This window comes from Palaemon carinicauda, chromosome 18 (genome assembly GCF_036898095.1).
Source record: "Palaemon carinicauda isolate YSFRI2023 chromosome 18, ASM3689809v2, whole genome shotgun sequence".
NCBI lineage: Eukaryota > Metazoa > Arthropoda > Malacostraca > Decapoda > Palaemonidae > Palaemon > Palaemon carinicauda.
The window spans coordinates 5236750-5247011 of NC_090742.1; the positions used below are offsets into that span (position 1 = coordinate 5236750).

Consider the following 10262-nt stretch of genomic DNA (forward strand, 5'->3'; position numbering starts at 1 on the left):
TTTTACATATACATATATATAGATATATATATATATATATATATATATATATATATATATATATATATATATATATATATATATATACATATAGATATATATATACATATATATATATATATATATATACATATAAATATATATATATATATATATATATAACATATATATATCCGTGAAAATTTGAATGTAACAACGACTTACTTTCAGACCACAAATATTACGACCTCTGGGACATAGTGTCAGGAGTTTACACTGACAACTTTTGAATTCACTATCTCGTGTAAAAACAGTAAAAATAGAATTTTGATTCTAGCTCGCTCGTTGACATCTTGCAACAAATTAAATGTCATAAATACTACTTGCCCGAAGGGAATAGGCAAAACAGACATATAGACTGTATATAAAATTTATGTTTTTCTTCAACAAGTTATTTCCTATGTGGGAATAAACATATTTTCAAGTACACATGTGATACAATTAATGTTCTGTTTATTTAGGTGATATTGTTTTAATATCATGGTAAATTTCTACTATCCGGTGTGAGTATCCGTGTTTCTCTCTCTCTCTCTCTCTCTCTCTCTCTCTCTCTCTCTCTCTCTCTCAAATAAAAAAGTATTCTATAACAGAAAACCAAAAAAAACTATTGTTAACTAAGGAAAAGAAAATATGAAATTAATATCGAGACAAGGCATAAGTGAACTATGTCCTATATATCAAAATTTATTCTTTGAAGAAAATATCGGTGAATGAAAAACCATTATGTAGCCAATTTAATTACTATTAATACCCACGCTACAACCATCAAAGTTTAGCTAACTTTAGCACGAATCGAAAATATGTATAACCTGAGGGGCACTCAGTAGAGCGCAGACCTCCAGCGCGGCAGCTTAATACTCTACCTTTTGCTCGACCTTGACCTTTACCTTTGGCATTCACATGTATCAGTTGGCATGGATTTTCATACACTCAAACAATAACAAAGTTTGAAGTCTCTGTGACAACGATGTCCAAACTTATGGTTGATTATGTGATTGGGCATTTTGCTTGACCGTGACCTTGACCTTTGACTTTGAACTTCCAAAATTTAATCATTCACAACTTTATGTATAACAGTTGAAACCTGCAAGTTTCATTACTCTACGATTAAAATTGTGGCCAGGAAGCGGTTCACAAACGAACACACATACAGGGTCAAACATAAACTTTCAAATTTAATTATTCTCAGCTTTTTACGTATCAGTTAGTTCCTGTAATTTTATGATTCTACGATTAAAATTGTGTCAGGAATCTGTTCACAAACAAACACACAAACACACAAACAGGTAATAAGACATAACCTCCATCCAACTCCGTTGGAGGAGGTAACTACGGAAAGATAGGATACTAGACCTCTCCTACCTATTCCCTAAGATTATTCTGGAATAAAACTCTCTACGAGAAAAGTTTGCCTCTTGAAAAATCCTGTTTTATTTTCCCTTCTACATCTTGAAATTGTGGCAGGAATCTGTTCACAAACAAACACACACACAGGTTATAAAACATAACCTCCTTCCAACTTCGTTCGTGGGGTTAGCTACGATAAGATAAGAAACTGGTCCTCTCCTACCTATTCCCCACATTATTTCGGGAATAAAACTCTCTACGAGAACAGTTTTGCCTCTTGAAAAAATCCTGTTTTATTCTTCCTTCTACATCTTGAAATTGTGGCAGGAATCTGTTCATAAACAAACACACAAACAGGTTATAAAACATAACCCCCTTCCAACTCTGTTGGTGGGGCTAGCTACGAAAAGATAGGGAACTAGTCCGCTCCTGCCTATTCCCTACGATTATTCCGGAAATAAAACTCCCTACGAGATCAGTTTGCCTCTTGAAAAATCCTGTTTTATTTTTATATTCTACATATTGAAATTGTGGCAGGAAGCAGTTCGCAAGCAAACACACAAACACAAAAATAGGTAATAAAACATAACCTCCTTCCAACTCCATTGGCGGAGGTAACTACGAAAGGACTCTAGTCCTATCCTACCTATTCCCTACGATTATTCCGGAAATAAAACTCTCTACGAGAACAGTTTGCGTCCTGAAAAAATCCAATTTTATTCTTCCTTCTACATCTTGAAGGTAATTAGCCGTTGGAACGAGCGTGTATCCGTTAAGTGACTTAGCGTTCTAAGTTCATTGAAACTTAGTCTTCTCTTGATATTGTTTCCAGGTTTTTATCGGCTAAGTTTCCAGCTTGAGTCTCTGGAAGAAAATGCAGATCGTAGCTTTTCCTTTCCTTCTGTTTTCGCTTTTGTTTCTTTCGTTCTTTAAATGAGAAAAAAGAATGGACATAATGCAAGGGGAAAACAACATTCAGGCATTCTATTTTATTATTATTATTATTATTATTATTATTATTATTATTATTATTATTATTATTTTCATCATCACCATCATCATCATCTACATCATCAGCAGCATCATTATTATTATTATTATTATTATTATTATTATTATTATTATTATTATCACCATCATTATTATTATTGCTTGATAAGCTACAACCCTAGTTGGTAAAGCAGGATGCTCTAAGCCCAAGGGCTTTCACAGGGAAAAATAGCCCAGTGTGGAAAGGAAATAAGGAGATAACTAAACTACAAGAGAAGTAATGAACAATGTAAAAAATTTCAAGAAGAGTAACAACATTTAGATATATCTTTCATGTTGTTACTGTTTCTTATGCTATTTTATTCTAATTGTCCATTACTAATTTCATTGCAGTTTATTTGTTTATTTATTAACTTTCCTCACTGGACTGTTTCTTCTCTGTTTGAGCCCTTGGGCTTATAGCATCCTGCTTTTCAAAGTAGGGTTTTGGCTTAGCTAGTAGTCGTAGTAATAATAATAATAATAATAATAATAATAATAATAATAATAATATTCTCTTGAGTACGCTATATCATGCAACATATTTCAGTCCACTAATGATTCACGAAACTTCTCTTGTTTAAATAGTTTAGGGTTGTGGTGGCCGATGTGATAACGTTCCTGACTGGTGAATACCAAACTAGGGTTCGAGTCCCGCTCAAACTCCTTTGTTGCTGGGTCCCTGCAACTTCACCATCCTTGTGAGCTAAGGATGAAGCGTTTGGGGGAGCCTATAGCTCATTCTGCTGAGTCACCAGTAGCCATTGCCTGGCCCTCCTTGGTCCTAGCTTGGATGGAGAGGGGGCTTGAGCGCTGATCATATGTAAATATGGTCAGTCTCTCGGCCATTATCCTGCTTAATAGGGCAATGTCACTGTCCCTTGCCTCTGCCATTCATGAGCAGCCTTTAGTGTTCTCCATGCCATACACGTCCAACTACATTCTTCTTCTTCCTCACCGTTATCCCTACATTAAAGGGTCGGTTGCCTTATATTTCCTCTCCAATGCCTTCTATCAAAGGCATCCTCTTCCACCAAACCTCTTCTCTCCATATCATCCTTCAACTTATCTTACCATCTCATTCTGTACCTCACTCTCTATCTTCTCCCCCTAACAGGGTGCCTTATACGTTCTCTTCAATGCCTTCTATCAAAGGCATCTCTTTTCTACCAAACCTCTTCTCTCCATATCATCCTTCAATTTATCTTACCATCTCATTCTGTACCTCACTCTCTATCTTCTCCCCCTAACAGGGTGCCTTATACGTTCTCTCCAATGCCTTCTATCAAAGGCATCTCTCTTCTACCAAACCTCTTCTCTCCATATCATCCTTCAACTTATCTTACTATCTAATTCTGTACCTCACTCTCTATCTTCTACCCCTGACAGGTTCCTCCCTCCTCACTCCCTCCCCTCATACAGCTGCATTGGCACTCTATAAATATATAACTTGAATATCTTTGACTTAATAGATGTTCACTTCCTACAAACCCCATTTGTGTTATTTTAAAAATAATGGAAATATTCTTGAGATTCTCGTTTTCCAAAATCTTTACATAGACACCTTAAAACTAATATATTCGCAAAAATGCTCCCCTAACCCAAGAAAGCAAATTAACTCGAAATACGACAGATATTTGCCTACGTTTGGTTCCGGGAAAATGTTGCAATACTTTGTTTACTGAACATAAATACGAGTAAGATATTGAGAGAACGCAAAGGAGGAGGTAAATAGAGACGCGTTGGTATTTCGACCATAGATGGCATCGTAAATTCTACCTTTTTAAGTGAGTCCGGATGAGGTGGTGTATGCGGTAGCTGTAAACAAGCATATAGGAAGATGCTTGTCCATTTTAGAAGATTTTATTCGAATTTAAAGGTGAAGTTTAGCTTTTTAATTGCTCTTAACTTGGAAATTTAAAAGTAATGCTATTCGACGCTAAGATTAATATATTGTTCGATTTTAAAAATAAAGTTTCGCTTTTTTAAATGCTCTTAATTTGCAAATTTAAAAGTTATGATATTCAACGCTGAGATCAATCTATTATTTGATTTTAAAGGTGAAATTTAATTTTTTAGAATACTTTCAAATTACAAATCTACAAGTAATGTTATTCAATGTTGAGATTAATTTTGTTTACTTTCAAAAAGAAGTTTAATTACTGAACATGTTTTCAAGTTGCCAATTCAAAAGTTACGTTTATTCAAAGCTGAGATTAATTTTGTTTACTTATTGATTGCCAGCGTTTTGAGTTTCAAACAAGTTTATGTTAATAACTAGTTCTATTTGTAGGACAGAGTATTCCCACTTGGTCAAATTCTGTAAATAGAGAGAGAGAGAGAGAGAGAGAGAGAGAGAGAGAGAGAGAGAGAGAGAGAGAGAGAGAGAGAGATATGATTCCTTCTCGTTTCGCTTGTGGTCATGGGAGAGGGATAGGTATATATATATATATATATATATATATATATATATATATATATATATATATATAAAGAGAGAGAGAGAGAGAGAGAGAGAGAGAGAGAGAGAGAGAGGAGAGAGGAGAGAGAGAGAGAGAGAGAGAGAGGAATTCTTTTCATATTGTAGGTGGTCATGAGAGAGCGATATATACATACACACACATATATATATATATATATATATATATATGTATGTATATGTATATACTGTGTGTATATATATATATATATATATATATATATATTATAAGAGAGAGAGAGAGAGAGAGAGAGAGAGAGAGGAGAGAGAGAGAGAGAGAGAGAGAAATGATTCCTTTTCGCTTCGCCGGTGGCCATCGTTCATCGCTATGTCCCTTCAATGATAAAACATTTCCTGTTATTCGCGGAGCCACATTTATTTACAAACTGCATTTTCCAGAGTTACCAGTTTGGCTTTTTTCAGGCTTAAAACTTCAAATTTAGCCTTTTCCTAAATTGGTTAGCCTTTAGCAATATCATAAAAAAAGGTTGGCCTAAAGTGCTATACTTTTGTAAAATTTTGCCTTTTTTTAAAATTGGTTAGCCTTTAGCCATATCATAAAAAAAGGTTGGCCTAAAATGCTATACTTTTGGCCTTTTTTACTAATGACTTGGCCTTTTAAAGCTGCGGTTGATCAGAAGTTGGCCTTTTTTTACTTAGAAAACCTTGTAACCCTGTCCAAAATACTCGGGGTGGGGGGTGGGGGAAACCAAAACCTCGTAGTATACCAGCAGCGTTGGCTTTTACTGTTCCACAATAGTTTAACGGCACCAAAAGCTGGCGCAAATTCTCTTGATACGAAGCAAAAGTTGGCACTCGGAATAATGGCATCTTCTTCTTTTCAAAAAAGCAGAAACCACGAACTCTTTCTATTTTGGATGAGAGCCATCTCCTTTCCACGCCCGTCATCACAGGAGTTGGTAAGGATCTACAACATCGAGAGAGGGAGAAGAGTACATTTATCTTTGGGAATTTTTAGGAGACGACTTCTTTGTGTATTTACTTTTCAGAAATTCTTGAAATATTGTTTTCTAGAAGTTTATTAGGTACTATTGTCTAACAGTTAAGTTCATTCACGCTGTGATTCTTTATTCCTTATACAAATTCAGTACTTCTTAAAATTAAGATTTCTATAACTTTACTTAGTACTCTTGTCTAACAGTTAAGATTATACACAATATGATTCTTTATTTCTTATACGAATTCAGCACTTCTTAAACTTTAGTTTTCTAAAACTTCACTTTGTTTATGACCACCAAGAAAACTTGCATTTTATTGAATTAAGGATAAAGTATATCACATAAAAATAGGTAAAATTCTTCTTTGGTGGCCAATAAAAAGAAATAATGTTCTTGCGTAGACCCAGGAGCAGAGTAAAGATAATATTTAAGTTCTTTGAAGGCTTTTTTTACACGAAAAATTGACTTTAATCTGTTTATATGAAAAGCGATCAAGGATAATATAGTTTATAGAAGGAGAAAATAGACGGATATTGTTCTCTAATACTAATTGTACTTGAGAATGAAACATTTGTATAATACAATGACTATCGGTTTAAGAGTAACAACTATCTCTCTCATCAGGTTTAATAAAAAAGATGATAAAGAATGAAGAAACAAAACCACTAAATCGTGTCTTAAACATTGAAGTTAGAAATATATACAACATCAACAACAACAACAACAACAAATACATCTGTTTTTAGTCCACTGTAGGACAAAGGCCTCAGATATGTACGAATTGGTGATTTTGGGGGAAATTTTCGCCATATCGTTCACAGGAAATCTATTTATTATTATTATTATTATTATTATTATTATTTCTTGCTAAGCTACATCCCCAGTTGGAAAAGCAGTATGCTATAAGCCCATGGCGTTACGCAAACCCTTTCACCACGTTAAGGTTGTTGCTGCCATCTGTTGGCCGTTCGAAAAACAACTTAAGGGATCCTTGCGAGAAAGAGTGACTTCCAGACTTCACGGTCCTTAGCTCGTAAATCTGTAGAGTATGAATCTTTCGTTGGAATAAATTGTGGAGCGGTAGTCTAGTTGTTATTTTACTTCGTCAGTGGAAAGTGATAGAAATTGTCGTATGGAGGGAAGACTAGTGTTTTAAAGTGCTATTTGTGGTAAGTAGATGAGCGTTTGACTTCACTATTTTTTATAATGGTTGGCGTGAGTGTTTAATTTGAAGCTTCTATTGTTTGACGAATTAGTTTTACTTTAAAATTTTAAGTTTCTTGATGTTTTAGTTCTGTTTTTTTAATTGAATAGTGTTTGACACGAGTGATTTTTCTCATGTCTTCGCTTAACTTTCAATTTATAGTTTTTATTGGTTCAGGTACTTCTTTGCACTTGGCATTGTAGTAATTCAATGTTCTAATTGAATCAATCTTATAAGTTATATCTCATCTTAGCGGAGCTCCTTTTCTACGGTAACTTGACATTCTCATTGAATTTACTTTAAATTATAACTTTACTACAGTCTTTAAATTATAACTTTACTACAGTAATTCAGTTTTCTTTGAATTACACCTATAGTTATCTTTTATTCACCTGAGCTTCTTTTCTATAGTAATGCGATGTTCTCATTAAATCAGTCTTTAAGTTAAGAGCTTGTAATCTAAGCTCCTTTTGAATAGTATAATTCAATATTCTCATTGATTAACCTTTTAAGTTAGTATTGTCTACAGCGGAGCACAAAATTCTTCTACAGTGATGCGATGTTCTCATTAAATCAATCTTTATGTTAAGAGCTTGTAATCTAAGCTCCTTTTGTATAGTATAATTCAATATTCTCGCTCCTTTTGTATAGTATAATTCAATATTCTCATTGATTAACCTTCTAAGTTAAAATTGGTCTACAGCGGAGCACATTCTAAGTTTTTCATAATTTCCAGGTGTGACCACTTGCTGCTCTTCGCAATACCAGAAACAGATTTTCATCCTCGTGGTAACTATTTTTTTCACTCTACATAAAAAGGTAAGAATTTCTATTGTATTTTTAAGCCAAATTTGTGCAAGCTTATCCTCCCCCATTCAGGGGCGGCGCCCCTGAATGTGGCGGAGGATTTCCTCTTGGTGTATGTCAGACCTGTATTTTGGCCTGACATACACCAAGAGGGGCTTGCACTTTCCCTTAGTTTTAAGTAATCGAGGTAAGTGAAATTATCTTTGTTCTAGATATAACTTAGACTAGTTAGGATATAGGATCTGTGAATATTTAAGAATTTAAAACTTAACACTACTTGGCCTACTTCGTAACTGTTTCCTTAACATTGTTTAAACATTCAACTTGCCTCTTTCAATTAAAATCTGGGAGATATCGTAACTGAATTTAAGGCCTAACTGGTGAGGTTGCTTAGTATCTTTGGATTAGATTTCTTTTGAGTGTTATATTATTCTTGGCCCGTAAATTCTGCAGTTTTAACTCACTTGAGAAACTTTACGAAACCAAATGACTGTTAGACTTTTGAAGTTTATTGAAAGTATTACCTTTAAAATTGCCAATTTTACCTAGTTTATTCCTTAGCCATTTTCACAGGTTATTTTTCATATTTTTAAAGCATTCTATTAACAGTACATTTCTCTCGGCAGGTAATTTTGGACAGATTTGGCAGCAGTTGAATATTACCAAACCTCAAAAGTTAGTCGGAATTACAGTGTTTTGCTGGAAATGAGTCTTGGAGATCCGGCAGAAGTTTTAATAAATAATGCTAAATCTCTAGATGTTGCAATTGCCTGTCATTGCTGGTGATCTGGATGAAGATTAGTTTAATATCTACTAAGCCTAGTGTGTAATTGGCCCGGATTACTGGTACTTGGTGAAGATTCTGCAGCAAGTTTAGAAAATATCTACTTAACTACCAAGAAATGCTATTTGCTTTTAGAGCTTCATTAGTAGCTTTATACTTGCTCCTTCGGTAAGTTGGTAATGGTCAGTCTACACGAAAGGCTATTTAGCTGGACCAGAAGTTGTGTACTCTTGAATAAACTTTTTTTGAATTTCATTGTTGTGTAGTTTATGAACATAGCCCGAAAGTAAAAACAGACCTGTTATTTCATTGTTTTATATTCGAACTATTTGCCTTGAAACTACTGTGGAATGGTATGACCAGCCTGTATTTGCAATTACCAATTTTTATATGGTTTGAAAGGTTGTAAAGTGTAAAATATCTTTAATGGAGGCATGAAATGGTATGACACTGAATTTATCTAAAATTTTGTCACAAGGTCAGAACTTTTAACACTGGTTAGTGTGATGAGTTATCTCAATATAGAGACGGATGAAGTAGAGGTCACAATGGCTGAAATATTAAGCTTTCAGGCCACAAGGTGGAATAATTAAGATCTAAAGGAAGTATAAGGCCACTAAGGGTGAAATCATTAAGGCCTAAAAGTATAAGGGCCACTAAGGGTGAAATACTGCTTCCAGTTACACTAGGGGTGTAAAGAGTCCCATTATGGGCTAAGTAATCTCTAAACTAAAAGTTGAATTAATCTTGAAGGTTCCCTGACAGAGTATTACCTGCCTTCATAAGAGTCAGCTAGGTAATAAGTTTAGTGGGCGTTGAAACTTAGTTCAAAGTTGGGTGGTTAGTGAAAGCAATAACACAAGCCTGGTAATTTGATGTCACTGCTAGATACCCTAGTACTTGTGTAAACCTATGAAGGCACGAGGTGGAAGTTTTCATGAATTTTCACTGGTCTTGACAGACACTGGTAGAAACCTTTTATAATAAGTAAAATGAACTATATCGGCAACAACTTGTCATTTGGAAGGTTTCTTAAATGAGAGGGTTAGTAACTGGGGCAAGTGTTCATAACTTTCAAAATAAGAATTTGATTAATGAGGCTTGTGGTTGTATCTAAAGGCATTTGAAATTTAAAAGTTATCTTAAACTTATAATAGGTTAAGAGGATAAGGGAAGTTTATTCGATAAAACTGGAGTAATTGGAATATCATCGTAAAAATGACTGAACTTTTGCGTAGACTTTTGAGAAAGCCAATAACTTTTTAACCATAATTATCCGAAGAGAAGAATATATACTGAATTTCCGTCTAAACATCCATAGTTCTTTGTATCCTTTGCGACCAAAAAATTTTTTTGCTTGGAATAAAAATGGTAATGTTTAAATAAATTTCACTTAAGCTGCTTGTCATGCTTTTTTGTCTTGACCAATATAGGATACTGTTATTCAATTGAAAATAAAAGTTTTACAATTTTTACTTATTCCAAAGTAAAACTAAAGGAAGGTCTCTAAATAAGTAAAGCAATATGTTAAGATAAGTAGCTTACCTATATTTGACATTTTAGTACTTCAAAGTCTCGAAAGTTTTATTCAAACCCAAATTAAACATGTACATA

General features: G+C 34.1%; 1 long non-coding RNA gene across 1 annotated transcript; it reads left to right on the forward strand.

The window, feature by feature from the left end:
* The first annotated feature begins 6920 nt into the window (after positions 1 to 6920).
* On the forward strand, positions 6921 to 10052 carry LOC137656953 (uncharacterized). Its single transcript, XR_011047056.1, has 3 exons — positions 6921 to 7022; positions 7794 to 7876; positions 8491 to 10052. It is a non-coding gene; the product is annotated as an uncharacterized lncRNA (long non-coding RNA).
* Positions 10053 to 10262: the final 210 nt, after the last annotated feature.